We start from the raw sequence: 13466 nt of genomic DNA on the forward strand, positions 1-13466 counted from the left end.
TGAAGAAACAACCATATTTTGCTCATCAAATACCAAACAAAAAGCCTCATCTAAATAATCTTCCACAATGAAGTCAAGTTTTCAATAGCAGTCAAGCTTACTAGTTCTCCAATAGCAGTCAAGTTTTCACTTAAACAACATGGAACAAAAGCTATCAACTAAACTTTTATTTTTGGATCCATATGAAGACCTTTTACGTCTCAAATAAACCTACAAGTGAAGTTTTTCTTCACAACTAATATCCAAAAAATAAGAGGGCAAAAGATGACCCCATAAAGTTAACTTAATGAAACATGGGAAATTTTCTACAAAATGCTAACTGGCCCCATAAAATTAACTTAATGTAGGCAGTTAAATGTATAATGTAGAATATCATAACATGGACTAATGAAGAAAACATATCTATTTGTAAGAAGGTAAAGAAAGATGTGAAATTATGACATACCAAAATTACTTATACTCCAAAAGCATTTGCTTTTTATGTCAACTAAACTTCCAATGCGAAACTTTGCCAGAGGAGCAAAAGAACAAAATGCAGAATAGTCCCAAGCAAGAAATTTAAAAATGAACGGAGAAAAACTCAAATACCATGCTTGAATTCAAATGAAGCCATAATAATTTCAAGACAAGCTCCCCCTCCATTTCCATATTTAGGAGCTTCATCCCTATGTAGCACATGATAAATGAGTGTCACGTTTTGCTGAAGAATATAACAAAATTTTCATTTGTTTTTTTTGCATTTTCTTTCTTCAACTTCATGTTCCACTATTTGATAGTTAATTGTGTATTTTCTCTTTCATGTTTGTTATGTTGGACAATTGATGCTTTGCCATGTGGCATTTTATATGTTAATAAATAGCGCTACACGACGAGCCAGACTAGTGTGGAAGGCCGATCGTCTTAATCCATTTCTTCTATCGTTTATTCTCTCTACCTATCGTATAGCTAATTACTTCTATCGTCTATATCTTATCGTGTACTCTCCATCGTGTACACTCTCAACCCAATCGTCTACATCCTATCGTGTACTCTCCATCGCCTACACACTCAATCCAATCGTGCAGTCTCCTACCCTATCGTCTACACTCTCACCTCTATCGTGTAGACGCTTGCCCTATCGTTCAAATATTTGTCAACGATCATTTAGATATTTGACAACGATCGTCTAGACTTTTGACAACGATCGTTTACCCTTCACCTCTCAATGATCGTTTAGTCTTTGACAATGATCATTTAGCCATCTCGTCTTCCTATCTCTTAAAGCACACGTAAACAAAATTTAAGCAACAAAACCAATAAATCACGAAGAAATTTTCAAACCCAATTCATACATAAATTTGTTTCAAAACATAAAACCAACAAATAAATAAAGGAAGGAAGGAATAAAACATGATGTAGGAATTCAACAAGTGCCACAAGAGGATATTTCAAAAGAAACCATGAAGCCAATACCATAAACAGACAATATCAACACGTCCTATTAAATACTCAATGCAATAGAGGAGAGCATATGAGGAGAAAATGATTAACATGGTAGCTCAGATTGCCCATAAGCTTCCTACATCTACATGTGCCTATAATGCACACCAAGCAAGAAGTAGAAACAAAATAATTTCCATGTTCTTTGTACCATTTTGGAGTTAGTTGTTTTTCATTAGCACCAACACGTGTGGAATATTAGAAGGCATGCTAAAACTACAAATCAATCACTCATGAAAGAAATCTTAAAAACTATAATGAAAAGCTATAAAGGGTATATTTCTTGTAGTGAAGAATCCTTAGCTAATCAAGCAACAATGTCATTTGGTTAATGGACGGATATACCAAAACATTATAATTATACTAATGTTTAACAAAATTCCATAAACATCAAACCTTTCCTCATTGGAAACTAAAAAAAAAATTCTTTGCTCACTGAAAAATAATAACAAAAATCACGTAGAAAGAATTAAGCAGCTCACCTTCCAATTGGTAACATCTGAAGGTCAGGGGTTTAATGGGCCATCTTCAACAAAGGCATTTTTTTTGTAATGAAACCACATCAATTAGAAAAATGATCGATATTACCTTATTTTTTTTTAAACAAGCAATAAATAGATGGTTTTAGTCAGTCTTCTATAGGAGTATATTAGTATGCAACGAAAGGAACAATGATCAATAAGCATTCTAATTCATCAATTTTACCTATAAATGAAGCATGCTCATACAATAATAAGAGGGTTTCAAGTAATACCTATGTAGAACTTCTTTAATCTTGAATTCAGCTGCAAATATTCTCCAATTCTTCTTGTGAACCACCTCAAGATCTTCCCTACTATTCTCTTGGAGTTTTAGACTGAGTTGTGAAACTCAAAATAAGCTTGAATAAAGGGAATTTGGAGAAGAAGTTTACTAATGCATCTTGAAGAACACTTCTTCAACCTTACAAGTTTTCAACAAAACTTCAACAAGTTCATCAGCTATTGCATGCCCGATTTCCACTTCCATCTTCTCCATTTATTGCAGGACATTCATGCATAGAAGAAGGTTGCATGAGGTGCAGCTCATGCTTGGAAGATTGAAGCAAAATCAAGTGGACTTTGAGTGAGCTACTTGATGAATGTAATGGAGAAATCCTATTTCCAAATTTGTGTTTTCCAATTTTCTAATTTACACTTTTATTAATTTTACAAAATTAATTTCATAAATTAATTTTCTAATCAAATTAATAATAAATAATTTAATTAATTCTAATTAATTTAATATCAAACATTAAATTAATTTTACACAAACTCTACCTTCATGAATTTAATATTTAAATCATATTTAAATATTAATTAAATTCTCCAATTCCATTTAATTCCAAAATTAAACGCGTAATTATATCTCATATAATTACTAATTTTCTTAATTTTAATTTGAACGTTTCAAATTAACTTATCAGGTTACTTTAAAAATAATCAATTTACGAGCTAGTAAGGGGACCTTGTGGACCTACAGATCATGGGCTCCAACGATTCGAGATTAATTGGCTAAACTCTTTACACCGAATTAACCTCCATTTGTTAACTAATGGGTCACTGCACTAAAGCGCATAGTTGCACTCCCCTCACTATAAATATATTATGTCCACTCGATATAACCATGATTAGTAAGTTAACCCTTCATAGGTTGTTCATAATAACGGCTCGGTCAAATGTTTGTTGTACCCCTAAGATTACCTTTTGTTCCTTAAGTCCCATTGATCCTCTAATGAATAATTTGTTTGTGATCCGATCAACAAACCAAGTCCCTCTCAGGCCAATGAGAGGGTGGGGTCTCTTATTCAAGACTCGGAGTCAATAATTAAGGGACAACCTCTCTACTATCCCTAAAAGCGGGTAGGAGTGAATTCCATCTTGCACCCTATGTCTCCAGCTATCTACCCGGTCTTACCCCTGAAATTGAGGTTTATTGACCCGGCACTGATGAGCCAACCCTCACTTATGAAAATCTAAGGATAATCCTGAATAAACAGGAGTTCATAGTTAGCTTATGATTAAGGTCAAGTTATCTAGGTCATCACTTTGAAATAGTCAGTCTTAAATAGTAAACAACGTTAGAAAATAAGAATGATTGATTTCGTGGTCCGATCTTGTACAAACCCATTGCACAGGACGCCCCCACTCCTCATGTCAAAACATGTACGAATTAGGATCACATCGTCTGTAGCACTTTACAACTTCTTGTAACAACTACAGAGTGGGCCGCATCCTATAGCATTACCAGAATAAGGCACCCAATCTTATTCATATACTATAGATCATTTTGACTATTTATTTGAACCTGATCCACTTGTATGTCTCCACATGAAGTTCAAGTACTCATGTAATAGTCATGGATCTTTTTAGTTTATTGGATTTCTTTCTAAAACAAAATAAACAATTCATATATTCAATAACAACTTATTGAATTTTCAGAATAAGTTTTATTGTTTACAAACCACGAGTTTTAGCACATAAAACCCAACAAACTCCCACTTGGAATAAACTTCAATGCTAACTTATATATTTAAATATATAAAACTGAGTTTCCGAGTTTTACAGATAAATATAATAAACTAGGGCATCACAAACCTATGGTTTACCATATGGTATCTCATACCCAATTTTCTCCCGCTTGCCCTTGGTTATTAACTTGGTATTCCTAGTCTTACTAGGAGATTCTCAAACACTTTAGCCGAGAGAATCTTTGTAAACATGTTAGTGTACAATAGACTTCTTATTAAACTATATGGGGAATGCATCTTATTCTCAATAATGACCAGAAAGTCATACTTTCCTCCCACTATATCGAGGTATTCTCAACTCTTAGAGTAAGACGCATCTGACCTGTTTTAAACAACTCTTGTTTAAAGTGTTAGTTCAATAACTCTTTATTGATTTATGCAAGTTTTATCGAAATCAACATGATTGAAAATTGCTATGAGATAGAACAAACATAATTTTTGAAAATGAACATTTCATTTACAACGAAATACATACAATTTATTCTTTACATGATAACAAAAGCATATAAGATTATCATCAAACAGCAACATCTCCCACTGGTTAAGTTGAGCAAGCAGTCCTCAGAAACTAATTTGCCGTTTTTCTTTCTCTGCTCTTTTCTCAACAAGGTATTGAGGGCAATTCCTCTTTCAGTGCCCTTCCTCATTGCAGTGGGAACACTTTCCTTTATCTGCAGCGTTAGTCTTGCCTTTTCTACCAAAGGATTTCTTTCTTCCCTTTCTCTTTGCTCTTCTTAACAGGAATACTCTTACTCTGTGAAGAGGAAGCAACATCAGGATTTTTGGAGGATGTTCCTCTCTTCTCTACGGTAGTAACGTATACTTCACGTTCTAGACCTTTAACTTTCATCATAGTCTGGTAAGCCTGCAGCTCATTCAGAAGAGTAGTTAAGTTGTATTCAATTTTATTCATAAGCGCGTTCGTGCAGAACTGTAGAAAACTATTCGGAAGAGATTCTAGAATAAAATCGACTTGACTTCTCTCGTCAATGACAGTGCCATTTACTTCCACCACATTGAAGTGGACCATCATGTTTAGGACATGTTCACGAATAGAGGCCACTTCTTTCATGCGACAGTTGTAAATGTACTTAATAGCATCATGCCTTAAGGAGAAGGACAATTATCCGAACATCCCTTGTAGAGATTTGATGCGTTGTGAATATGATGAAATAATTATGTATATTGTGATGGTGGTGTATGCGTTGCACATGTAAGTTTTCCTAGTAAAATCCAAGTATAAAACCTACTAGGTTGCCTAGTAAGCCCAGGGTCGAACACAAGGACTATCGAGACAATATGCGATGGTAATTTAGATTCCTTTAATTTAGATTCCTTTGCGGTGACAAACAAAACGATAAGTTGGTTGGTATGTCTGGTTAAAGTGTAAATCCTATGCGGCGGAATTTGAGAAAAGAGTTAATGACAGCGAAAGTTACTATGAGTATGCGGGGAACGGGTTGAGAAGGGATTTAGCTAGCACTTCCTAAGATTGCATTCAAGTTATGCGATCATGCTACACACATACAATAGTAGGTCATCTCTCAATGCAAATGCTATAGCTCCTAATTTTAGGATGCATGTGATGTATACGATGATGTCCATAGAACTTATGTCTAAGCCTCTATTCTTGTCTATGTGATGATGAATGATACACACATACACAAGGCGACCGCATACTATCATAACCTATTTCTACGGTGCATGCGATGCATGTTAGCAAACAGAACTTATCTCTAAGTTTCTATCTCTTGCTTATGTGGTTCTAATCTGACTTTCTCAAGCCTAGATTCTATCCTAGCTCTCTCAAGTCTAGGTTCTTTCTTTAGACTCTCTCCCAAGTATCTCTAAAGGTGATGGACGCATACATAAGACAAGATAATCGCATAAAATAAAGATCTTAGGTCATGCTAGCTAAGTGCTTCTCAACCCATTCGAAAGTTTAGTTACTCATGCGTAATGTAAAGAGAGTGAACAGATGTAGAGACGCAAATTCCATTTTATAAATAAAATCAGAATACAGAATGACAATAGAAAGTAGGGAAAGTGAGCCTGGTAGCAATGTCTTGCTTCCCAAGGCTTTTACACTGTGCTTTTCTCTACTCTGCCCAAAAGAATATTCTTGCTTTTGCAAGAGTCGACCCTCTCTCCGTTCTCAATGCTTTCCGACACTTTCTCGAGCTAACTAGGAACAAACTTTTGCCATCTTCTCTCTTCACTCGCCTCCGCTTTCTAAGTATAAAAATTACAGACTACGGCTATCTATGTATATGACGAAAAAAAACTCCAAAATTCTAAACTGCTCAACTGCTAAACGAAGGTGGCCTCCGGTATTTATAAAGCTTCAGGGTGAAGAGCTTTCCTCTCAAATGATCGCACTGATGGGATGTCATTAAATCTCTGTCTGATGCGCCGATTAATTGTCACCAAAAAGTTGAGTGTACTTGCTAAAGTATTGTCGTTAATGGCTTGTCAACTAAATTCGGATTCGACCGTCATCAGCTTTCTGTCCCATCGTGATTTATTAAGCTTTCACCTTGATGTGTCATCTCTATGTGGCCACCTTCTTGAGCAGATCTTCGCAAACGCATACGATCGCATGGCTTTGCAATCGCAATCTTCTAATGCGCTCGGACACTGAATTTCTTGGATCGCAATTCTGCCTCGCGTCAACGCATTTTCCTGCACAAAATACATAAATTAGTTGCTTTAATGCGATGGCCACATGCAATCGCAATGTTCTCAACTTAATTCTTTTGGACACGATTTTACATAGTTTTACTGTCGCAATCCTACATTGTTTTATATCTTTGCATTGTAATAACGTGCATTTCTGCCCGTTATCACACCCCCAAATTTAAAACAATGCTTGTCCTCAAGCATAAACTAAAGAGAGTTAGCCATCTTTTTTCTTTCTTAGATTTCTCGAGGTGCTTTATTCAAATCTTATGAACAAAAATATCCTTAATTCCTATCCTGGTCTTTTCTTAAAATATTTCTAAAATTTAGGAACCGCAAATTTAACCTTCAAAAGGACATTATTTGTTTCCAGGACATCGCATGATTTATTTAAAAAAACTTTTTTTTTCAACTGGGGAGTTTCCGAATGATTTTTATCCTTGCGTAGTTTAGATATTCTTTCTATGATCTTGCACTGATCCGAGTGCTTAACCTTCGTTTTGGCTTGCTCCCACGGGTGTCATGCGAGCATCCAACTACGAGCAAGGCGCTCTTTTTCAGTCTGAACTCATGCCCATTTGGCAGTGGAGTTGTGATCACCTTATTTATGCATTGATCACGATTCTTACCTTCGTTTTGGCTTGCCCCCACGGGTGTCATGTGAACATCCAACTACGAGTAGGATCCGATCGCAACGTTATGAATTTTTTTTTTTTTGAAATCTAAAAGTAGCAAGGGTGAAAATAAATACCGCATCCCCAAATTTAAACGCAGCAATGTCCTCATTGCTGAAAGACTGAAAGAATTCATGTGATGCTCTTAGAAGGTTTCGTAAAAGTCAGTTTGAAAAAAAAAGCTGGTGGACCACTAACTTCTAGAAATATTTCGTGAATTGACTCTCTTAAAATTAAGTTGATTCTAGTACATGCAATGAGAAATAGAGGCATGTGTTTCATCATTGAAATCATAATTGGCATAGAAAAACAATGCGGTGACTTACTAAAGTAATCAATATTTAATAATTGTGCCGACTAAAGAGGATGCGATGATAAAATTATCAAAGTTAAAGACGAGATGCGAGAGTCCAAAATTTGGAATAAACAAAGTCAAGGAAAGATACAACCCCCAAATTTTCTCTGTTGCCCGCATCATTTGTGATCGCATCCTTCATTGCTGCGAGCCAATTTCTTTGATTGCGGTGGCTGGACGTCTTAGCCGCGTCTTTCAGTTATCGTGTAGCTCCACCGCAATCATTTACCACGATCGTTGCAAAAAAAACATTGAGAGGGTAAAAAATATAAACGACAGAGTTACCAAAATCGTTCACACGATCGGATCCTTTTTTTATTTATTTTTTTTATGTTAAGGAGTAAAAAGGATATAGGAATGATAACGGATATAAAAAGGTAGATTTGAGTTCATGAACTGAAGATTTCAAAGGATACTTCAAAAAGATTGCATCCCTGATAAATTTTAATCGCATAACAACGTAGGGACTGCTTATTCTTTTCAATCTGAGCTCTTTACGTCCAAGGCGGTTTTCTCTTCTTTTCTCGATCTTCTGGGATCTTGATTGCCTCAATCTGGAGTTTTTTCCCATTAACGTTCATCATGATTTCTCCCTTATGTACATCAATTTGAGCGCGACCGATCGATAGGAATGGTCATCCCAATATGATGGGCGCATCTTCGTCCGCTTTATGATCCAGAATGATGAAGTCTGTTGGTAAAATGAATTCGTCAATTGAGACCATAACATCCTTCAACTTTCCCTTGGGGTGTACTCTGGATCTGTCCACAAGCAGAAGAGTCTTTGTCGTAGGCGTTAGATTTCCCACATTCAATTTTTTGAAAATTGATAGCGGCATTAAATTTATACTCGCCCCAAGATCGCATAGTGCTTGACCAATGTAGACCCCTCCAATTGAACAGGGTATCGTGAAGCTTCCTGAGTCGCACATTTTTGGTGGGATCATAGTATTTAACTTTTGTGTTACTACCATTGTAGCGATCTTTTCTCCATCATTCTGTTTCTTTTTCAATCTTTGCAGGAATAACGGTAGTTGTACTTTTTCTGTTTCGTGTTCTAGAGGCTTGAAGGTGGACGCAACTTCTAGGTTCATCTTCTCGGGCTCTTCTGAATCATATGTCAACGAGTTCTTTGTTTTCACCGCATTCGGGTTGGTCCTGGTGGGCTCTTCCCCTTCTTCTGCTGTCTTTTTTTTCGCTTAGCAAGGAGACTGCTAGGCATTGTTCCTTTCCTACACCCCTAGAGTTGCAAAGGAGCTCAGTTGAGCTCGGCAATGCTTCTTGCGGTTTACTTTTGAGCTCGTCCGCAATCTGTCCTATTTGGATTTCGAGATTGCAGATTGAAGTCGCCTGATTTTGGAGCACCGTCTCATTCTTTTCTATGTACTGCTCTAATAGGCTTTCCAGGGAAGAAGATGGCGGCGCTTGTGAGTTGTTGGCTTGATTTTGCATTTGACCGTTCATTCGCGGGAAAAATCCTGGCGGCCCTTCCTTTTGCGCCATAGGTTGATAGCTTTGTTGTTGATTTTTCCACGCGAAATTGGGGTGGTTTCTCCACCCGAGGTTGTACTATCGGAGAAAGGGTTATTCTTTATGAAGCATACTGACTGCGGATTCCTTGGGCATTCTTCAATCGAATGTGCTTCTCCACAGACGACACAACTCGTGGTCATTTGAGCGATTGCGTTGACTTGCTTTTTATGCATTCACGTGCTATTGATTGTGATGCCTTGTATTAGATTCATCATCGCATTCATTTGGTTTTGTAGTGATGTGATGGCCCCATTACTTGCGTCACTATCTTTAATTCTCAGTCGTTGATCGCTTTTCTTTCCATTCTTCGTGATTTTTTGAAATGCGATCAAGTATATTTTTCGCCTCGTTATATGTCTTGTCAAGCAGACCTCTAGCTGCTACCGCATTGGCAGCCATCCGCAATGCAAGGTTCAATCTGTGGTAGAAAATTTCCATTTGGAAACAATCGGGTAAGCCATTGTGTAGACAATCTCGCACCAGTCTTTTAAACCTCGCCCAGGCGTCACTGAGCGATTCGTCAATATCTTGTTCAAAATTAGTGATCAGCTTCCTCCGTATTGCGTTTTCTACCAGGATCTTCGCCACGCCTACCGCCAAACTGTCTGATAGTTTGAATCATCTGCAGCATCACCGGATTCATCTCAAACCTCGATCTGTCCAAGGCTGGCCTCATGATTCCTGGTGAGAAATCGTAAAGGTTGGGTGATGCATAGTCTTAGATGGGCCTATTGCGGTTGTTCGCCATGATATTATTTGCAGTTCCTACTCTATCTTCAGGTTGCTTCGCCATGTTGGGATTTCCCTCTTGTTGTTGATGTAGGTGGTTGTCTCTTCTTCTTCTTCCAAAAATTCTCTCAATCTCTGGGTCGTAATCGAGCTAAAAAACTTGTCCTTCGCTCATACGACACCCACCTGTTCCCTTACCAAAGGAGAGGCGGTGCACAGAGATGAAAAGTTGCAAAGAAAATAAAAAAGTTACCGTTAGCACAATATATACTGCCGAGGGAATATTCTCTCAATCTCTAAAGTACATCTTCAATTCACGTATGAAAGAGGGAATATTTGTTCGAGAACATGTTCTCAACATGATGGTCCACTTCAATGTGGCGGAGATGAATGAGTCGAGCATCGATGAGGACAGCTAGGGTAGCATTATTCTGGAGTCGTTACCAGAAAGCTTCCTTCAGTTCCTTAGCAACGGTGTTCTGAACAGGATTGACTACAACCTTACAACTCTTTGTTGACTTTCCAATCTTTGCTGAAAAGTAAGAAGAAGAAGGTTGGTGAAGAAAATGTTGCTTCATCATCCAAAAAGTTCCATAAAGGTTCGACCTCTAGAACTAAGTCTACACCTTCTTCCTCCGACACTAGAAAGTGGAAGTAGAAGAAGGGTCATAAGGGTAAGGTGCCTTTTAACCCATAACATGCTACTCTAAGGGGTAGGAAACCAGTGATGGTTGACAAAGAAAAGTGTTTCCATTGCAACCAGGATGAGCACTGGAAGTGGAACTGCCCTATTTGGTTGAGAAGAATAAGGCCAAACAAGGTAAATGTGATTTACTAGTTTTGGAAACTTGTTTAGTGGAGAATGATGATTCTGCCTGGATTATTGACTCTGTGCCCACTAACTATGTTTGTTCTTCATTTCAGGGAATTAGTTCCTGGCGGCAGCTTTGTGCTGGTGACAATGCGAGTTGGAACCGAGCACGTCGTTTCAGTCATGCCAGTGGGAGGTCTCCAGTTGACTTTACATAATACGTTTATCATTCCGAATGATGTATACATAGTTCCCGAGTTAAAAAGGAATTTAATTTCTGTAAAGTCTTTGCTTGAATGTAATTATCAACTAAAATTTTTAGTTAATAAAGTGTTTATTTAAAAGAATGGTGTTGCTATTTGTTTTGCACAACTGGAAAGTAATTTGTATGTGCTAAGGTCATAAGCAAAAAATGCCCTCCATAACATAGAGATATTAAAAACGGTCATGACACAAAATAAGCGACTTAAAATTTCTCCTAAAGAAAATGCCACACTTTGGTACCTAAGATTAGGACACATTAATCTCAATAGGATTGAGAGGTTGTTGAAGAACGGACTTCTAAGCGAGTTAGAAGAAAATTCTTTACCTGTGTGTGTCATGCATTGAAGGCAAGATTATTGGGAATGGTGTCTTAATTCTCCTTGTAGTCTTGTAGTTTGTAAACTCCATAAACATGTTGTTATTAATAAAATAAGTGTTATTTTATAAGCATTTACTCAATCCAATAAACTAAGATCCGAGGTTATTTTATGTAAATTTAAAGTGTATGTAGAGACATACAGGTGGATCTTGTTTAAATTAATAACCTAAATGGTCTGTAGTATATACCTTATCCTGGTGACACTACAAATACGACCTGCTTTGTAGATGTTACAAATGTTGTAAAGTACTAAAAATGATCAGAGCCTAATCATTCATGTGGAGACATGCGAGCGGGGGTATCCTATACAAAGAGTTTGTATTAGACCGGACCACGAAATGATTAGTCTCTTTATATAACACCGTTGTTAATAAAGACTTACATTTCACTACAATGACCATAGATGACATGACCTAAATCCTAAGTGAATTCAGAACTCTTGCTCATGAAGGCAGTCCTTTGATTTGTATGGGTGAGAGTGGCCAGATTGCCAACTCATCAATCCTACCATTTTGGGGATTCGTCTGACTGAGGAGCTGGGAACTCAACTATACAAGATGAAATTCACTCATTCCCTGATGCAAGGATAAGCAGATAAATTGATCTCTTAAGGGCTGATTCCGGATCTTGAACATGGTGCCCACACCCTCTCTTGGGAAGAGAGGACTCAGTCATAGTTGGACTATGACTTATTGTTCATTAGAGAAATTAGTGGTGCTTAAGGAGTTAGATGTAGCTATAGGGGCAAAACGATAAATGGATCCAACTATACTTATGAGCGATTTGTGAAGGATCATCGCATTGTTGATTGGTTATATCCAATGGACATAGAAATATATCTGTAGTGCGAAGAGTGCAATTGTCGGTCTTTAGTGGAGTGATCGATAGTTAATAAATGGTGGATATCGTGATTAAACAGTTTAGTCAATTATTCATGTACCGTTAAAGCTTCAAGCTACAGGTCCATAAGGTCCCCTTGGTAGCTCAATGGGTTCAAGTTGAGAATCTGATTTTGGGTTAGTTTGAAGTGTTCAAATGAACAAGAGGGAATTTGATTATATATGATATAATTAAATTAATTAAATTATATATGATATAATTGATATAATGTATTTGATACATATGATTGGAGGAATTAATATAAATATGATTTATATTAAATGCCATAAAAATATAAAAAAGAACTATGGTTTATATGTTGCATATGATGCAATATTAAAACTATAGGTTATAAATATAATATGATAAGTTAGTTATTGTATTTATTTATATTTATTAATTATATGATAATTAATATTTCTTTTTCTAAATAACTACCTTGAGTGGGATGTTATTCACGCTTTTATGGTAACTATGAGATAAAAGAAAAAATTGTTTTTCAAATCATTCATTCAAATCGTCTCACAAAGAATTCACTATCGAGTAAAAAGGTTTTACTACACGATAGTTTAACAGAGACTAAACGATCAAATGTCGAGTTACTATATAATAGTACTCGTTACTACACAATCAAGTATCAAGTCTATACGATAGGCTTCTTATTCTACAGGATTGTTCGATCGCATACTCGGTCGTCTACTCGATCATTTACTTCCTCCATTCCTCTATTCAAAATCATACAAAGCCCACAACTCCTAGATTCTCACACCGAGAATACCAAGGTAACCTTGTGATGGTGTCTTGTTTTGTTCAAGGATGAGGACCGAGTTTCACTCGCTGGTGATCGAGGTTCTTCCAGTTGATCGTTGCGTTTGTGCTGTTTGGACACGTTCAAGTTTGATCAAAGGAACTACGTCAAGAAAGAGTTCTTCAAAGGTATTATACTCGATCCCCTTGTATTTACTTAAGAAGAATGTTGTAATTTACTTTTTATGCATAACTGTTTCTGTATGACTATAAATGTAAGTGTTCTTTCTCAATAGAGCTTGGAACGATCCGCTTCCACTCACCGGTTCTCTAGATTTAGAGTTCCTTCAATTGTTATCAGTGAAGGAAATCAAGCATGAGGATTTTCA

The 13466-nt window shown here is 36.8% G+C and overlaps 1 non-coding gene across 1 annotated transcript; it reads left to right on the forward strand.

The window, feature by feature from the left end:
• Positions 1–9722: 9722 nt before the first annotated feature.
• Positions 9723–9829, forward strand: LOC120070420. Its single transcript, XR_005479912.1, has one exon. It is a non-coding gene; the product is annotated as a small nucleolar RNA R71 (small nucleolar RNA).
• Positions 9830–13466: the final 3637 nt, after the last annotated feature.

The sequence above is a fragment of the Benincasa hispida genome, chromosome 1 (assembly GCF_009727055.1).
Source record: "Benincasa hispida cultivar B227 chromosome 1, ASM972705v1, whole genome shotgun sequence".
NCBI lineage: Eukaryota > Viridiplantae > Streptophyta > Magnoliopsida > Cucurbitales > Cucurbitaceae > Benincasa > Benincasa hispida.